The sequence below is a fragment of the Spermophilus citellus genome (genome assembly GCF_964194105.1).
Source record: "Spermophilus citellus genome assembly, chromosome: 5".
Classification (NCBI taxonomy): Eukaryota; Metazoa; Chordata; class Mammalia; order Rodentia; family Sciuridae; genus Spermophilus; species Spermophilus citellus.
This window is the reverse complement of record NC_138186.1, coordinates 9,198,045-9,217,366: the sequence shown is the minus strand read 5'-3', so window position 1 is coordinate 9,217,366 and position 19,322 is coordinate 9,198,045. Positions and strand designations below refer to the sequence as shown.

The following is a 19,322-nucleotide window of genomic DNA, read 5'->3' as shown; positions in this document are numbered from 1 at the left end:
GTATCTCCACGTGGAAAAAAAAAAAAAAGCCCAGAAATTTGTAAGCCCTGGTGGGTCATAAAACAGGAATCCATTAAACTTAATGATTTATATTCCACTCTTAACATTCGTGATTTTGCACCCAGACACGGGAATACAATGCTCTATTCTGTGCTATGATGGGGTTAAAAATTACAGACAGCAGCATGTTTCTTCATAGGGTCTTCAAAGGGTAGCTAATTAATGCTTTTTGCTGGCATTTACAGTTCTGGATCCCCCAAACACACCCTTGTGGCATCCAAGAAACTTCTAGCTACTTTCATAACACAGGGTAGTTATGGGAAAATACAAGTTGTCTTTTATATTTTTGGCAGTTAATGCTCAGTAATCACCTAAGAGACTTTCATTATCATGCCTCCCTTTCACATAGTACTCTACAGTTCATAAAGTGCTTTTCTTTTTTTTCACAGTCAGTAGAAGCTTTGTGGTTCAACTTCTGCAAACCCCTTCCAAAGGCTTTTGTTAACGAACGAACATTAAACATAAAAGTGATTTGGAAGCCATGAAGCCAGTCTGGGGGGAAATGACGGCTGACGTGGGATTGTTAAAAGATCGTGACACTGAAATTATTCTGAAAAATTCTGAGAGCAAAAACAAACAACATCAAAACATACAGCAAAATTAGAAGGAAAGATTTCTTGCATGGGCTGCAGTATTATTTGAAAAACAGAAAGGGAAAGACCATGAAACACGACTGCTCTCCACGAGGTTTTAACTGCACGGGCATTGGAGTTGGAATCTGCAGCTATAATTCAGAACAGCAGCTGACATCAATTTTCCCACCATGGCACGGGTGCTTGTGTGTGTGTGTGGCGGGGGGGAACAAAGTATTCTTCTTAATATGGAGGCACCTCATTGTGACAATCTCACTCTGACAAGCTTGCACGGTCCCTGGCATGCTATTTCTACCTCCACACAGAACCAGCACCAGCAACATTTGTGATCACATTGTCAGCTTCTCTGGCAACAAAGGGGGATTTTTACTTGTACATGGAGAGTGAGTTCCATGAATAGGAACATCTCCACCACCAGGGTTACATGTTTTCACTTTATGATCTGATGTGGGCAAGAGTATTTCTGCACACATATTACACACAGAGAGTGATTAGAAAGAAACAAGGTTTGTGATCCACAATCTGGCTTCATGGACCACACAACTGATTCATCAGATATGTGTAAAAGCAAACAGAAAATCCATGAATTATGTCTGTGTTGACAAACCATATCTTTTATGTTAACAAGCTATTTTTGTGTTGACGTGTTAGTTTTTTTTCCCCCTTCTATGTGTGGAACACATACACACACAACAATTAAAAACTTCAGAGTTCTTTAACCTTTACAAACCAACACAGTAATTATATGGCAAGATTTCTGACAACAATGCTAGAAAAGAATTCCCTCCCCTACTTCCTTTAAATAGTTCTGTTTTTCTACATTTTTTTTCTTTTGCCTGTGCAAAAGATGTTCTTAGCTGTGCATCCTACTAAAGATAAATTGGGAGATAAAATAAAATCACTATTCCGATTCATGAGAGTATTTGAAGCAGCTCCAAGGGAATGTTTCTCCAAACAGAAAGAGAGTATTAAATTTTAAGAGCAAGGCTATCATCAAAATGAAGGCAGAAAAAAGTACACGTAAGTCAACTTGACAAGCCCATATTGATAAAGCACAGATAAATGTTATCTCTGGGTTACATGCCCAGGACAAGCCGTCCTCAAGTTATGAATGAGTTGTGCACAGAAAGTTCATTTGTAAATCAGTTATTTGGAACTCCAAACTCATTTTCTCGGAGGAGCCATGTTATAAACAATGTTTAGTTTTTTTGCAGGAAAGCAAACAAGATCTATCGAACCTGCCACCTACAGCTCTCAAACAAGTTGTCCCAATGCTGGGCAGGTAAGAAAACGAGGAATAGAAGGGTGAGAAGGTTTTTCCTTCTTACTTGGAAACTTCCAAAGTTTTCTCTGACATCTGCCTGCTTCTCTTCCTATGCTTCTCCCTCTGTCTAAACGTTTCATCCCAGCCCATAAAAAGGGCACAAAAATCATGGTGTACAATTAACCTTCAACTCCTCTCCCAAGAGTACAGTCATCTAGCAATCACAGCAAAGGCTTGTTTCAGAGTTTCGACAGCAGGTGTAACCTTGGGAGAGTGGGGTGAGCATATGACCAAGCGCTGAGTGCAGAACGCAGGGGAAGAGACATCACAAATACTGAAGGCTGCGATAATGTCAGGATTCCCTTGGGACCAAGTAACGGTCAACAGGTTCAGGACCCAGATCTTGGAAAGTGCAGTCAGAAAAAGTAGGAGCAGGTTCCTGACCAAGGGGTATAGATAGAAGGCAGGGTCTCCATCCCAGCCCAGGATGATGGTGGCGTGGCTTCTGTCACTGGCAGTATTTGGTAGACTCCTTGCCTTTTCATGTGAAGCCACTCAGGACTACTTTCTCTTCTTCCCCTGAAGATAACCTCAGGATCTAGGTGGTTTGAGAGGCAAAGAGTCTTGATACATCAACCCAGTGGGTTCGGGCTGTACCTAGGACATAGGTGTGATATCCAATCCGTATTGGAGTCCTCAAGGCCAAAAGCAGGATGAAGGATGAGGTCAGGTCAGGAAGGATCCAGTCCTGGCAGAGGCTGGTGAGTTTCCAGCAAACCAGCTTCCCTGCGCATCCTACGAGACATCAGGGCTGACACTTCCCAGCTAAATCCAGTCAGCTATGTCCCTGAGACTCAGTTCTGCCAATTCCATTAACTAACCTCCATGAGACCATTGGCTCTCTGTTCCCCTAACAGCTGGCCAGAGGCAGAGGATGTTCAGGTCTCCCAACATCCTAGGGAAGGATTTGGCTGCCACTGAAAGGGTCCTAGGTCTGGAAATCACTATTACCTAGATGCACCCACTGCCTGGTGGTAGAATACCCCTACTCAACTGTCACATGATCCAAAGGAAACTTTCACTTCCATTGCAGCCTGAGTGTTACTGCAGCTCAGAAACGGGGCCTTCGTGTTCACCTACTCTGAAAAGCCCACTTGGCCTATTATCTCCAAACTACGGCCACATTTTACAGTCTCACTGCTTCTACTTTTTATAGATTTTCTCCCTTCACTGTGGTTGACATATTTAACACTAGAAACCCCTCTCATTCTTTTTAATCTATTTGGAAACTAGAGAATTAGACGGCATTCATTAACCTTACTTTGAATGTCTTTCTGCGTCATTGGGATCTGGGGACCTCAGGGCCACACTTATGGAATAAAAACATAGGATTTCTTCATTGGTCAATTTTCTCCTTCCTCAGAGGGCTCTTTTTTTTTTTACCCCTATTTCCACATTGCAGAAGTAAATTAGAGTCACATAAATAGGTGTTCTGGATAAGAAAACTAGGATCATATCATTTTGATGACTAAATCCACACTAGTGACCACTTGCAAGTTGGTTGACAGTAGCTTGTTGGTTCATTCATCTACCATTCATCCCTTCCACTTACTTTTAATAGGAGAGGGAAAGAGAGACTCAAGAAGGAAAGAAGAGAGTAAAGGGGAGAAAGAAGAAACCATCTGTCACAACCTTCATTTCATGACTGACTTGTTATACAAGTACAATGAAAAAGCCCAATTCAGGCTAATTTGTGATGTCTCTTTCCCTGTGTTCTGCACCCAGAGCTTGGGTATATCCTCACTCTGTTCTCCCTAAGGCCATGCCTGCTCTCAAAAACTCCTCACTCCTGCTGTGACCATTTTCTCTCCTCCCTCATTGCATGTCTGCATCTCCAGCAAAGTCCACTAAGTAAAACGAAGAGTGTTTTCCATGCGGCATCCTGTGAGAAAATAGAACTGACCTCTCTGATGCCCACCAACCATCTCCCGGACAAACGATGGCCTGAGAGGTTTCTCCGTTCTTATGGGGCTAGGTGGATGGGTACATCCTAAGGAATCTGCCTGTCTCTAACTGCCCATGTCTATGAGAACAAGTTCAAAAGGGTCCCCTGAGCTCAAGGTGTAGACTTCGCTTCTGCCACCAAAATAACAGTAAGAATAATACCAACCACCCCAAAGCCAGACAAGATGCCCCCTTGCAGTGGATGTACTGCACTCGCCGGGTGCTCTGAATCAGGAGGGAAAGTGGTGGGTAAGTATGGGTCTGTGGGAAGAAGAAAGTATTTTTATAGAGAACTTTTACACAGGACCACAGACTCCCATTACAATTTTGAAAAATGTTCCCTATGAAAAAAAAAAATTCCAAAGTCAATACATTAGTTCTAAAAAAGTACATAAAAGAGTTTTTATCCTGCCTGTGTTGATGCAGGTTCTTCCACGGGAGCCCATCAAGGAAGCCTCGGGGCCATTCTGTGGGGTTTGCTGCCAATGTCCACTCCACAAAAGACTCGATTCCTTCCTTTTTACCGTCCACACAAAACATCAATTCACATTGTACTGCACAATGCTGTGTAACCCACGTTTTTAAATACACCACGGCCAATTCATGGTTCGTGGAAACTTCTCATCATTCAAAAGGTATTTGAAGTTTAGGTTCCCATGTAGCCAAGGTTATGGTCAATGCTCCACTCCTGGGCAGAATCTGAACTTCTACAACTTCATATTTAATGATTATCAGGCAACTTCCTGATAATTAGAACATTTAACCAGAGAAGAGGTTAACTTTATATCCAGTTGTCTACTGTCCATAAAATGCTTATTTAGGTTAATGACTGATGGATACCAAAGAAGGTATAAGAACCCCCTTGTCAAGAAACCATAGTTTTAATGTTGGCCGAGAGAGGGATGGAGATCTTCAAAGACTTTCCAAACCTGACTCTGATTACTGTCACCTCTCCAAATGGTGCCTCTAAGTCTTCTAAGACAAACACACCCACAGTCCTGGCCCTGCCTGGAGAGCTGGGCTGCTAACCCATTTGTCCCAAGGGTAACGACAACTGATGGCACAACAGGGTACAACAGCTGAAGGGGAGGTTTCCAACCTGTTTCAGAGATTCAAGAAAATATTGTTAGATTTGAGCTCTACCTGGAAATTTGTAAAATAACTGATGAAAACAAGGGAATAAAATCTATAGAAACCTTTCCTAAATAGAACCGAGGTAAGGACAAGCCCAAGAGAACAGGAGAATAACCAGCCCAACCGACCTGGAAGAGCATGATTGAGGGGTTTGCTGGACAGGAAATATTACGTAAAACAAGAGGAGAAGACCTGGCGCCTGACGATCAAGAGCTCAGTGCTTAAGCACATGGACTGTTTCTTGTATTTCTTCTTCTACGCCATTCTCTATGGCACTTGAACTTCCTGTTTGGTAGGACCCTGGGATGGCATCTAGGCAAAGGTAAAGGAGGATGTGTGGGTTTTCCCAATGCAGAATGGTGATTTCATGGGTTTTTTATCTTTGTTTTTGCTCTCTGTGTGTATGAGCAGAGTCCGGGTTGGCTTGACACCTTCATCAAGAGAACCGAAGCATCAACTTGAAAGATAATCTAACACTTCCAGGCTGCTGCTGGGAATCGAGCCAAGAAATGCCCTACTTCTTTTAATGTGGAGGGCAGGAGCCTGTGGCTGGGCTTCACCTGACCACCCATCTATCCATTCAGTCCAGCCCAATCCACGGGCTTCCCGATCCACACTGTAACGTGGCAGACACTGCGTGTACCCGCTTTTTAATTCTCCATAATCCCCTGTAATACATTATTCTTCCATGTAGGCACTTAAAATATCAGCAGAAGAAATTATTTCCATTGCAGACACCAATGTCACCAGTCTCATAAGCATGACCCAGAAATTATCTTCTACTCCTCCCTCTTCATCTTCCAAATCCATCCATCACTCCAATCTATGATTCTACTGCTTTAAATGCTTTGGAATGTGTCCTCTCCTCTTTCTTTCCTGCCTCCCTCCCCAAGGAAATGGGCTCTAGTGATCACTAACTCCCAATTCATCCACCCCAACTCTCTCCCAGCTCCAGCGGCCAGTGGCAGGCCCCAGGCAGCTGTGCCATGTCCACGGGGAGCCTGTGACTGCTGCGTTCTGTGCTGCTGAGACAGGATGGCCTATAGGTTAGTTGTGGCTTTCAGTATCTTCAACTTAATGATGGCCTTGTTGGGATGTAGTGGTACCCTAAGTCCAGGAGCATCTGTATACACCATCTCACTGGGTCCTTCGCTGAATGAAAATCTGTAGCACAGTGTCACCCGCTCAGATTCCTCTGCTGGGTCCTAGTGATCCTTCAGCCCTGCCTTCTCTGGAATAGTCCAACCTGCTTTCCTGCTGACCCTCAGTGAAACACTTGCCTCAGCCCACTGGGCCCTGCAGTATGTCCCACGCAGGTCATCCGCCCTTCCTCTTGCCTTGGTTACTGCACATGGAGTGACCCCTCAGTTGGCTCCACCTCCTCTCAGGGCCCGTCAGGGTTTGCTTCTGTAGGAACCTTGCCCTGATTACCTCTCAATACCCCCTTTGCCCCCTGCTCCTAAAGTTGGCCACGCACCACAAACTCTCAGTCATATACTGTCACAACTGCCTCTTGTGCATTGGTTGTTATATCCTGGATGTTTTTAAAGATAACTTAGATTTACACTGAACTGCCAAATAATAGCTCCCCCTTCTCCCCTTCCCCCAGACTCATCTTTGTGAGCATCCGACTTCACCCTCGGACAAAGAGCAAAATGAGAAAATTAGCCCTGGTCAAGATTGCTAACTGAACTGCAGAATCTATTAGGATTTCCCCAGGGTCTCCACTCAACACGGTTTTGTTTCCTGTTGCGGGGGCCAACCATGGAGAATGTCACGGGGAATCTGTCGTCATGTTTCTTTTCCATAGGGGACCCTCTCCAGTCCTTTCTGGTCTTTCAAGATGTTGGCACTCTTGAAGAAGAATGGTTGGTTATTTTCTGAAATGTCCTCCCAGGCGGGATGGTCTGGTATTTTCTCTTGGTTAGAGTGAGAGTCTGCATTATGAGATGCCCTTGGTGTTAAGGGGACAGGCAATGTCAGTGCATGTCCCTGGTGATGTGAACTTAACCTGGTTCATCAGTGAAGCTGGGGTCAGCCGGGACTCTCTTCTGCAGGGTCACGGTTTTCCTCTGTGTAGCTACTACATGATTTGGGCAGAGATGCTTCAAAGCTCTGCAAATATCCCATTTCTGCTAAACTTTTGCCCTGAAGTTCTCACCCACTGAATCCACTTGTGCCCCCAGAATTCCTCGACCAGGAGAACTTACTTCCCTGTGGCAATTACTACTGTAGGGTCTGGTGATGCATTTCCAGTTCCATTAATTGGATTTTTTTCTGTAAGAAAGAGTTGTCCCCTTTCTCCTATTTAATCATTTACTTGATTTTTAAATTTACAGCAGTATGGATTTTATGGATATTTACTTTATTCTTTGGGGTATCATGCAATATTTATTTCATTACTAGTTGTTCTAAGCCTTAGCTAGATTTTATGCCACTTCTGAGGAGAAGAGATGTAACCCCATCTTATTTTTCTTTATTTCTTTTTTTTTTTTTTAACCAGGGATTGAACCCAGGGATGCTGAACCACTGAACCTTTTTAAAAATTATTATTATTTATTTAGAGGCAGGGTCTTGATGAGTTGCTAAGTGCCTCACTAATCTTCTGAGGCTGGCTTTGAACTCGTTGGTGATCCTCCTGCCTCAGCCTCCCAGTTGCTGGGATTACAGGTGCATACCACCACATCTGGTTTGTCTTCTTTTTCCTGTTTGTTGTTCCTCACATCCAAGAAAACAACAGGCACACAGTGGGAGCTGGAGTCACTCCCCTATTTATTCAATAAAGAAATTACCTTTAGGACCTCGTCTTACGTGTGCTAGAATTATAACAACTGATAAAGCAATGCCTCCTCTCAGGTGGGAGCACCCTAGTCTGTGGATGTTCCTGGATTGTGTACAAGTCTCCCTCTGTGCCAGGTATTCAGATAGTACTTTGGAGAAAAGGGGGTAGGATGGTAAGGTAAGAAAGACTTTCTTATGACCAAACAGTAGTCCATGCCCCTCCTAACTGTACAAAATAAGTGGGCATACAAAACTCCTAGAAACAAAAATTCATTAATAAAATCAATAAAATATTTAGAGACAAATACTATCCAGGCACAGGCAGCCCCTGTGTCTTATAAACTCACTCCTACAATCAAACCTGAAGGGCACACGTTCTAGGAAGATTTACTGTCACAAACACAGACCCTTTATGTTGTGACTATGTGCTTCTCTAAGAAAATTGGAAACAGCTAAGATTAAAAAGACTCTGAGAAGCCACTTGTCTTAACCCAGTTTTTAAATCCAATTTCATATGTTTTATTTCTTCACAGGGAATAATGAAGAGGAAATAAGAAGCCTCATCAATCAAAGATGGCTCTCTCCATTTCTTGACTTAATTCAATTTTCTTGTACTGTTCCTACTGTATTTTCCAAACAAAGCTGTTCTTTTCTATAGTGATAGTTCAGCCCTGCTGAAGACCTCAGGAGTAAGAAACAGACAATGGGGGCCCACTTTGTAACACAAATTACACTCTGCAACCTTCTTGGTCCAAAGCAAGCAGAGACAGCGAAAACAGACTGTCTCCTCTCAAGAACTTCACACAATAGAGAATCTGTATTCAGACACTTATTGACACTTCAACCTGTTAATATTTAACTCCTACTATTGTTCCAAACCATGAACAAGCAAACCCTCTCCTGTGCACACACTTTACATCACACACTTTAATTATCATGGCAAATGCCAAAAGGAATTTTCCTCTCACTGTTTTATATCACCCTTTCTAATTAATGTCAACGTGCCTTTTCCATGTTTGAGAGTACACAACACATGCACATATGTGTTGTGTCTGTGGGCGCCCACTCCCATGCACACACACTCACATGAATGCACTCACAAATATGCTCAGATGCATACAGATTCCTCTGTGGGTTAGCCTCCTTTTATAAATACTGCCCCTCCCATCCCTGGCATGCAGCGAGCACACACAAATTGCACATAATCCAGTTGATTTCCTTTCGTTAACTTTTCTAGGAGATTAAGAAGATAAAAAAGCAAAAAAAAAAAAAGATGAGGAGACACTTTATGGATTCTGTGATTAAGAGACAGAAGCTAATGAGACAGATGGGCGAATGCATAAAGGGAACTTGGGGGCACCAGCCCATACTTGGTAGAGGCTTCCCCTCCCCCCCCTCCAAGTCTCCATCCTTCAGCATCCTCTTGTTCCAGCCTCCAGGGAGCCCCTCTCTGCCCAGATCTCCCTAAATGAGGGCTATGAGATGAAGCAAGACAGCATTCCGTTTCTTTAATCTGTCATTGAAGATTTACTCACAAACAATATTTACTATAAAATTATGTAGTTAGTGCTCCACCAAGAGGGCACGGCTCTGTTACAGAGCTCGCCAGAAAATTTTCAGAAAAAATTGTATAACATAGAGGAACTTCTGGGCCAGAAAAATGAGGAGCAGAAAAAGAAAATAACTCATTGTATTTTCAAAATTTCTACACAATAGATTTTTTTCCACTACGTGAACTGTCACTTAAGTTATTCTGATAGGTGATCACCGTCCCTAAAAGCTTACTTCATGCTATGACAAATGGAAGCTACACAAAATGCATTATCTCGCTTGATTGTTGAAACGTCCCTGTGAGATACATATATAATTATTGCTATTTTATAGATCAGGAGAAGAAAAACTCAGATTTTAAATGATTTCTCTAAGGTCACACTGCTAATCTAAAATTGCAGATCTGAAACTCAAAGCAAGAACTTCTGATACCAAATCAATCTCTCTCTCTCTCTCTCTCTCTCTCTCTCTCTCTCTCTCTCTCTCTCTCTCTCTCTCTTTTATTTTACTCCATAAGTTTAATTTTTCTTGAATTCGTTTTGGGGTCCATTTTATAATAGTTAGCCTATATGAACTCTGCTTGTTACCTAAAGATTTTATGTGCTTCTAAATGAAACCAACTCTTTAATCCCTAAATTTCTTTCTAAAGTTCTCTTTTCTGGTGAAACTAAAAATGCTCATGCTGTTTTATCATCTGCTGCTTTTATTCCCAGGAATCTCCCTTTGAGAGATCTTTTGTCCTGTTCTGGGATGATCTGATCATTTGTAACCATGTTCATAAATCTTCCCCTTGCTTTTTTTCTATTGTCATTGCACCAGTGGCTTGGTTCTTTGATTCTTTTTTGTTATTCAATACAACTTCCATATGTACTTATTCTAATGTTTATCACAATGGTTGCACCCATTACAGAATAGCTAAAAACCCTTGATTTATTCAACTGTAGTTATCTGCAAGGTACATTTCTGTTTTCTCTCTCTCTTTTTTTTTTTTTTTCTTTTTCTATGCTAAAGATGGAGTGTCCAGGCCCTTGCACAAGTTAGGCAAGCACCACTGAGTTACACCCCCCAGCTCTGAGATGTGTTCTTCAATCTTCCTTCCCTAACACTATGATTACCAGGATTCCTGAACTCAACAGAAGGGTTTCCCTCTTTGGTCTGTCAGCTCCTCCTTGCAGAGTCTGTCAAAAGGTGTTTTTCCACACGCCTTTCATTTTAGTGCATTCTGATGTCAAAAATACTTAGCTAGGATATTGTTCGGTACAATAGGAAGGGGTGACTTTAAAACAACCGATCCACTGACGCACCAACCAGGCTGATAATCTAGAACACGGGGAAGGAGAGAGAGGGAGAAGATCATGAGATGATCGCTGAATGGGACATCGGGCAAGTACCCTCTTCGGGGGGGGGGGTGTGCAGGAGATGCTGGACAAGGGTCACTCTCTCCAAGCAGCAGCATGGACCGGAGCTCGCGGGCTCAAGTCTGCAGTGTCTGAACAGGGGAGCGAGTCAGACTCCGGGGCGGATCGTCTTCCCTTCTTGTTGCCCAACTCCACTCTGCCTGCTGTTTTAATTGGATTATTTTGAAATCTGCTATTTCTGTCTCACTCCTTTTCCCCAAACTGTCATATAAGTGCTGCAGCTTGACTATTACACAGCTGCCAGATTTCACTCCAGAGATGGCTGTGTCTCGGTGCCAAGTGGAAAGATGATCCCTCCCCACCACCCGGAGACTAGTTTAAGGGGTTCAGCATCTGGAAGGGGGTTGCCTTCGTCCCTGAAAGAAGTCTTTTGTTTTGTTTTATGATTTTTTTAAAAAATAAAATCATCATCACTGGGAGAGCAGGTCATTAGTTCCACCTGAGCACGAAGGAGAACACAAACCAAAATGCCACTAAGTGCCCATGCACCTCAACGCACAGGGAAAACAGAAACAGAGATTGTGGCTCGTCACAGATTCTTCTCTGCTGGGGCTTCCAAGCCTTCCAACATCAAGGATGGGAGATGGCAATTTTTAGAAGAGGCAGAAGCCTTGGAGAGCAGCCTGCTCCTGTTCCAGATGGGGAACTTGGAGGCACAGTGTCACGGAGCCCCTCATTCAAAGCCCTCCTGGTCCTCAAGTCCAAGGACATTCCATTTGAACTTGGGCTTCTCTGCAGACACACTCAGAGGATAATGTCTCTGCCAGAGAGGTCAAATGCAGTCCAGCTTGTAAGGCACGGGATACCAAGCACTGCGTTTCTCATTTGGTTGTATTTATTTGCTTTGGATACATAAGAGAATTAACACACACACACACACACACACACACACACACACACACACATATGAAGGAGTGGAAGGAAAAAAGGGCACAGTAGAAATAACAGCAGCCAGTGTTTACAGAGCATTAACCACATGCCAGGCCAGGCCATGTTCTAAGGATTCCTAATTCCCATGGTGGACTGCCTGCCCCCCATTTTAAAGAAAAGAAAAATGAGGGATCCAGAAGGAAGAGCTATCCATGAGGAAGAAACAAAGGGGACAGATTATAACTGCCAGGTCATAGAAATTATCTTCCCAAATTGGACAAAAACCTCCAGTGAAAATCTAAATCAGAATCAATGATGTGCTTCTCATTGAGGATCCTCCTCAACACTGCTAGGCAGATAATATGTTTTCTTGCTAATTCAAAAAGAAATGGGGGGGGGGAGCCTCCCAAGATATTCTGTGTATTAGATCCAAATCTGACAACACAATGGTTGTTTCAATAATCAATGAATGGTTCCCTCTTTGAACACGGACTAAATGAAACCCATGCTATTGGGGTGATGGGTCTTGAGTTAGGGAGAAAATGGGCTACAGGATCTCCATGTCCACCGCTCAATACTATAATAGCAAAGATCCCAGAACTTGGAAAATGTATTTAAATGTCTCACTTCATTTTGTGAATGTTAAGGGAAAAAAAGAGTGATTTGAAAAGAACACTGTCATCTTGATGGAGGTATCAGAGTTACGTCTCACCTTCCTTCCATCCTGTTCACACTCTGAGCAGTGCTGTGTGCCAAGGGTGAAAGCACAATTGAATACTGAGGCAGGAGGTGTCCATGGGGTTCCGCCCAAGGGTTCCAATATGGAAAGACAAAATGTTAGGCTTTGATATGATCATTCCCTAATGTGTTTTACTCAATCAGATAACAAAACATTCTACTTTATCTCATGAAGGTTACTACAACCATGTGAATTTTCCACACTGACACCATAGATCATATTACTTATCAAACTTTTAAAGAATAAAATACCTCATAACGAAGGCCGGTGTATTATTTTAGAAACATGAATGTACTCCGAGATAGTTTAGAAGAGGTATGCCTACATCTAAAACCCTAGACAGTCTTCAGTCTTGGGCCCCATAATTTTCCTTTCACGATAGAAAATATCATTAAGTGTCTTAAATGCCTTCCCCCAAGTTACCTGAGGATGGACGCTACCTCTAGATTGAAGAAATTGTAGAGGAAAAGGAAAGAACATAGTTATGCTGAAAAATAGATTTAGGGGAAATCTCTTTTAAGTGTTTAAAGGATCTCAAGATGTTTTTCTTAACCATCTTGAAAGAAAAGCGCACTCCAAATCCCTCAATGGGTAAAGGCCGCCCTATGTTCCAGAATGCACTGTGTGTGTGTGTGTGTGTGTGTGTGCGCGCGCGCGCGTGCGTGCATGTTGGGCAGCAGGTGGGTACAGAACTGGGATTCACAATTAAACAGGGCTTGTCAAAGAAAGGAAAAAATCTGGTTTTCCTATGGTAGATGTTTTAGCCCCAGAAGAGAGCAATTGACAAGAGAACAGAGAAAAAGGGCCCATCAAGGATAGGAAACCCAAACCAAAGCCATGCAGAACACAAAGCAGGGAAGAGAAGCCTCCGAGCAGATACTGTTATTAACTCATTATGTCCCCTTTGTCCCATTTAGGAACACCTAAAACACTTAAACTGAGAGGCAGACAGACCACTTAGAGTAACTTTGAAATAAATATTTGTGTAGATTTCTAGTCTTTTGATAAAAGTAATAGGTGACTGGTTAGTGATCATATTTGTTAAACATCATTAATGATAATAAATTATATTTTAAAAAACTCTAGATTATGATTTTCAACTAATTTCAATGCACCTGTGTTAATTACATTGAGATATTTGTAGAACTGAAAACTTGGAACTTAATGGGCTCAGAGACCACTACAAGCACCCAGGGATGGAGGGATGAAGGGAAGAACCCCAATCCCACAAGCAATGCTGAGAGGAAAGGTACCAATTTCTAAAGGAACCATGATGTAGACACTACAGAGAACATCTCCATCTGGAACCCTGAATCTCTTTAAAGTTGATTAAAATTAATTATCCTTGGGTACAAATGGTAGAACTAATTAAGTAATTAATCTTACTCTAAGGTAAATGATAGTGGATAAAGTAAGAAAAGAGATATCATAAGAAAACAATGTAAATGCATTCTGGCCAAACTGTCACCTCAATTTATTTGGGAGATAGTTAAAGAAAGCACAGCAGTCCCCCATTATCTGCAATTTTGCTTCCTGTGGTTTCAGCTACCACAGTTAAATGAAGTTTGAAAATATTAAATGGAAAATTCTAGAAATAACCCATAAGTTTTAAATTTATAACTTTAAATGCTTAAACAATTTATAAGCTTAGAAATTCCAGAACTAAACAATTCTTAAGCTCTGAAGAGTATGATGAAATCACTTGCCATCTCACTCTTTCTCATCCAAGACATGAGTTATACCTTCATCTCGTGTATCCACATTGTATATGCTACCTGCCCATTAGTCACTTAGTAGTCATCTTGATTACCAGACCCATTTTCATAGCATCACAGTGTTTGTATTCAGATCCTTATTTTATTCAGTAATAATACCAAAGCACATGTTTTATTATAATATATTGTTATAAATTTTATTGTTATTGCTCTTAATCTTTTAAGGTGCCTAATTTCTAAATTAAATTTTACCATAGGCATACATGTATAGAAAGAATATAGTATATATTCAGAACTAATCGCATTTTTAGGTGTCCACCTTGGAACATATGCTCCCGGGTGACTACTTTATTACCATATACTATGATACAAGGCAGGTGACATCTGCTCTTCTGGCATGTTTACATAGTCATGGAAAATCAAACAGGTCCACGTCCCGTGTTCTTAGAGATATGCCTTGTCAATGCGATGTGCTATTTAGGTGGCCTACACTGAGGGATCCATGGCTGGGCAGCATTTACTGGCCCCACAGTTGTATACTCAAGGGGCGTTTCCCAGTGGTTCCTCTCCCTGCCTTCTTCACTTCCCAATATGGCGCTGCTGTCACCAGTCACAACCTCGCTGCCAGGCCCTGACCCTTCTCTGTGTCTTCTGCTCCATGCCTTCCACATCCACAGGTCTTTCTCCATGGGTTTCTCCAGTGTCTCATTTTAGATGAACCCCACGTTTCCTCTCAGAATGGGAAAACGGAGAAGCTCAGCTGCCTTGTTCACCCAAAGTAGGTTTGATAGGTCTGATGGTTTCTAAAGCCACTAGGCAGACCGTGTATCTCCCTTACTCCCCTCTGAATCTCGCTGCCTAGCTCTGCAGCAGACACAGTGGCCCCTACAGAAGAATCTGCCACATGAAGAAATGAGTGAAGAATGCCTGAGTGAGATCAAGATGTAAGGATGCTCTCTCCATTTCTCACAACCCGCAGTTATGCTTTAACCCTCTCTCAGCAACACCCCAGGGCACCCAAAAGTCCCCAGGAACCCCATGGAATTCAGTTCTCAGTAATGATTTCTCCTGGCCTTGGTCTTGCAGGGGCTCTTCTCATGGCTGAAACCATGGTTCACACAACATGCCCAAGGCTGCTGGACCCCAGATCCTATGCTGCGGCACGGTGGGAAAGAGTGAGATATTGCCCACCCAGCCTCCCTAGAGAAACTGATTCTGGTGAGGCTTTGAGAATCAATGCGTCTGTGTTTCTGCACAGCAGCCAGCAACCCCCAGCTAGAGAATCGTTTCTCCCTCTCTGTTTGAGTCTCTATTGATTCTGTAGTTGAAGAGGAAGCTAAGTGCTATCCAAATACCACATGCTCCATATGGCCGTGCGAATCCATGCTCCCCAGGCAGCACACCGCCTTCCTACCTACACTCGCGAGGTGCCTCATCCGTGTCTGGCAGAACACAGGGAACTCTTTTCCTGACCTATATTTGCTGACCAATTTGTTGTCTTCTTGTTTCCTGTGTAACTTATTAATTGTGTCGAATTAATACACATGTGTGCATAAATGCAAATTTATTCTCTTATTCATCCTCATAATCACTTAAAGGAGAACAATTTCTGAACCTTTAAAGAGGAATCCTTAAGCTAAAATGTCTCGGTTCAGGATTCAGATGATCCTCTTTAACTGAGAAATACAGAGATTTTCAAGTTAGAAATACAATGAGGCCCAAATCAAGGCAGCATCTACATCTAGTTGCAGCGGAATGAGTGAAAGGCAGTGGCTGAGGCCATTCAAGCCACCCCATATTCGTCCCCCCTTAGTGTCATGTAATTCTTTGGCCCTTTTTCCTTCCACCTTCTCACGTAAGATTCAGCTAAGGGGTTAAGGGACTCAGAACACCTCAGTTTTCTTTTTGTGTGTTTCAAAAAACATAAAGCCTCCATTGCCCGAGAGCTGGAGGTCTTGGAATCTACCTTCTCTGTCATTTATCAGTGACATGGAGCTTACTTAGTAATGAAGGAAAGGATGAGCCGCGTAGGGTAGGTCACATATGGTGCCGGAAGACTAGGCTCTCGCTAAGAGCCACCTGTCCCCGGGCACTTGCTGAACCACAGGGATGAGATAGCCCTCAGGAAGGGAGGTACTGCTCTCACGTGAGCTGATCCTAGGGAGTCCCTGGCCAGGGGACAGGGAAACGAGTGATTTCAGACACCCTGACCAAACCTGGAGCACTCTGATCAGGCAGTTTCTCCAGGACTGGGATTGCTCTACTGATGGTAATCTCCTTCACTCACAAGTACATTAAACATTTTCCTGGATGCCCAAAGAGGGTTAAAAGGAGGAGGAAGAAGGGAAGGATAACTTTACAAACCCAGGATTATACTTCAGTTAGTGTCATATTTTTGCATTTGGTGATGACCATCTTGATCACTGACTCATATCATTAATGTTCTTTTGATTTAAGATTTTTAATGATTTTTAAACATGCCACGTGTATTTACTTGAAACAACACCCCATGAGATGGGAACTATTCTTCTCTAAATTTTGCAAATGTAGACTTGCCTAATATCACACATTGAGAAGAAAAGCAGAGCTAGAATTTGAGAGCATGCAGTCTGGACCTACAGCCCGAGACCTACTGGGATCTCCAGCCTCTGTGTCCTCAAGGGCTGCCATAGTTACACTTGACCGCATGCACGTACATACATGTATTTTTTAACCAATGAGCACTATAACCTTGGATACATATTTATGAAGGCTTTTCAGTAAATATCTTTTGATTCCTTTTAAGAACTGAAAAAACTTTATATTCCACCAGAAAATTATTGCTATCCAGTGATTTCACAATTGTCTAAAAATACTTGGCCAAAAAAAGAACTTAAAATTCCCTGGGGTTCTTCCACTCCTTCTTGATTTAGTATTATTTCTCGAATGTCAAAATCTGGTAAGTTTCAAGGATGCTACTGTCTACAAGGGAAAGGTTCCTTAAAACAGTACAATTTACATATAAATGCCCTCCTACACAAACGTGTACATCTACACACATGCACACACACACACACACACACACACACACGGACACACAAGCATACCACTCCTCATGACTGGCAAACTGTTTTCATTTTTGGAATTCGCAGCATTGGAAAATTCTGTGAATACAGATATTCTCATCCATTTCCTCTGGAAATAGAAACGGTGCGATTTTATTGGAAAGTAATTTGGCAACAAGTATCAGAAGTCTTAAAACCTGAAAACTCTTCAATTCAGCAGTTTACTGATCGGCAATTACCCTAAGGAAGTCATTAATAACAGGAACTAATACAGAGCCATGAGAGCATTTTTGGTAGTCTAAAAGCAAACAAAAATACATATGTACCTGTATATATATATGCATATGTATCTTTATATTCAACTAGAAGGGAGCAACTAGATGAATTTTATTTGTTCGATATATATGACACAATTATAATACTTTAAAATATTTTCTATTTTGAAATACTATAAAATATTTTATAGAATCACAAAACATATTGCTATGAAAAGATGTTGGTTGTTAACAGGAACAAAAGGTTAGTTGACGGTCCACAATGCACTATTCCCTCCCATCATCTGATGGTGCCTCTCGGGCTGAATTTATGAACGCTGCCTTCAGAATCATCCCTTTCTTACCAGTATCTTGCCATCTAGCCTGATCAGCCATCTCAAAAATATGTAGAAATTGTTTTCTTTCCCACTAAGAAAGTAACCCTTCTATTTTGCTAAGTCTCTTTTATCAAAGAATCAACAGAGGGAGAGAACGTAGACGAGCAGAAGTCTTTCTGTTGTGTGTGGCGACACTGCCACACCCACGGCTCTCTGGAGACCCATGGCTCAGGCTGATGACACAGGGTGCTTACCTGCACTAGGTGCTTTCATCACAATGCAGGACCATGCGCCCCGGCTCCTCCCAGCAGATCTCTTCACACAGATTTTGCTTGAGTAGAAAAGGTGGCAGTAGAGACTCGAGGTAAGAGGCCTGGACCTGGAATCACACACAACATTCTGGTTGAGTTAGAAGCTCCTGTGGCCACAGTCAGCATTAGCCAAAGTCACAGAAAAGAGCAACACCACGCTGTGTGATCGCCCCATCACACACACACACACACACACACACTCAACACGTGCACACGGGTCCAATAAAATAAAACAACTGCAAGCAGAGGCACAACCATTCCCCTTCCCCAGGGTAGAAAGTTCTGGCCCACGGTTGTTTCCTACCCCATCCCCTAACATCAAAATGATCCTGTTTCCCGCCTCCTCCCCATCCCACTTCCAAGAGTTCAGAGAAATAAAGAGTGCCTAGTCCTTTGTACAGTGTCAGGAACAGGCTGAATTTGATGCTCAGATTCTTTCTAGCCCCAAAGCGAGGCCATTTTGGAACACGTGTTCACCACCTGGCCTTTCACTTTTTTCCTTTTACTTTGGAATCCCCAGTGTCTCCGCTGATAACCCTGGTAAGGACCACCATCCGTGACAGCCAGGGTGGTCACCAACCTCATGAGACACCTCTGTGTTCCTGTGCTATGCGAAGGGCCTTACACCCTGCAAGGGCTAGTCATGCTCCTACCTCTGCAGTCAACGGGAAAGCTAAGCCTGGGACAGCTCATGGAGGTCAAAGCCAGTGTGCAGGCCAGCGAGGTGCACAGAGCCCTCGCTCACAAGTTCAGCACCATCCCATCCCTACACAACTGATCTCACTGTCCACATTTCTGTCCTTATTATAACAAAGTTCAATATCATACTATATCACTGCATTCCCCCCCCCCCAAAGTTGATATGTCATCCAAGTCCTAATATCACTCTTTTTGGATGTGACTGTCCTTTGGTTTTAATTTCCAAGCTCAATTGAACTCAATATGTTTAGATTGCTATTGACAGTGAAAGAAGTAATTTTAGTAAATGAAAAAAAAATGTCAAGCAATTCCAAATCTAGATGCCAAAAGATGAAATAAAATCCTAAAATCCAAGTCTTATCTGAGTGGTTAAGTTTCATTAGAAAGAAGACAGGTGATGAAATAAAAAGCCATCTGTGAAACCCTAAATAAAGATAAAAATAAAGGCAGGGATTTCTAAGCATAATAGATCCCTGAGTTTAAAACTACCCCAACATGTTTACCTATTTACGAAGTTAACATACCACAGGTCTTAGATTCATCACAA

At 42.5% G+C, this 19,322-nt stretch overlaps 1 protein-coding gene across 11 annotated transcripts in view; it reads right to left on the bottom strand.

The window, feature by feature from the left end:
• The window catches only part of ATXN1 (ataxin 1), a 385,115-nt gene that overhangs the window by 221,970 nt on the left and 143,823 nt on the right, over window positions 1–19,322 (bottom strand). For all 11 annotated transcript variants that reach the window (XM_081294749.1, XM_081294754.1, XM_081294744.1 and 8 more), the window contains one exon: window positions 18,020–18,144. The gene's annotated coding sequence lies outside the window, so the exon portion shown is untranslated. The remainder of the gene's footprint in view (window positions 1–18,019; window positions 18,145–19,322) is intronic.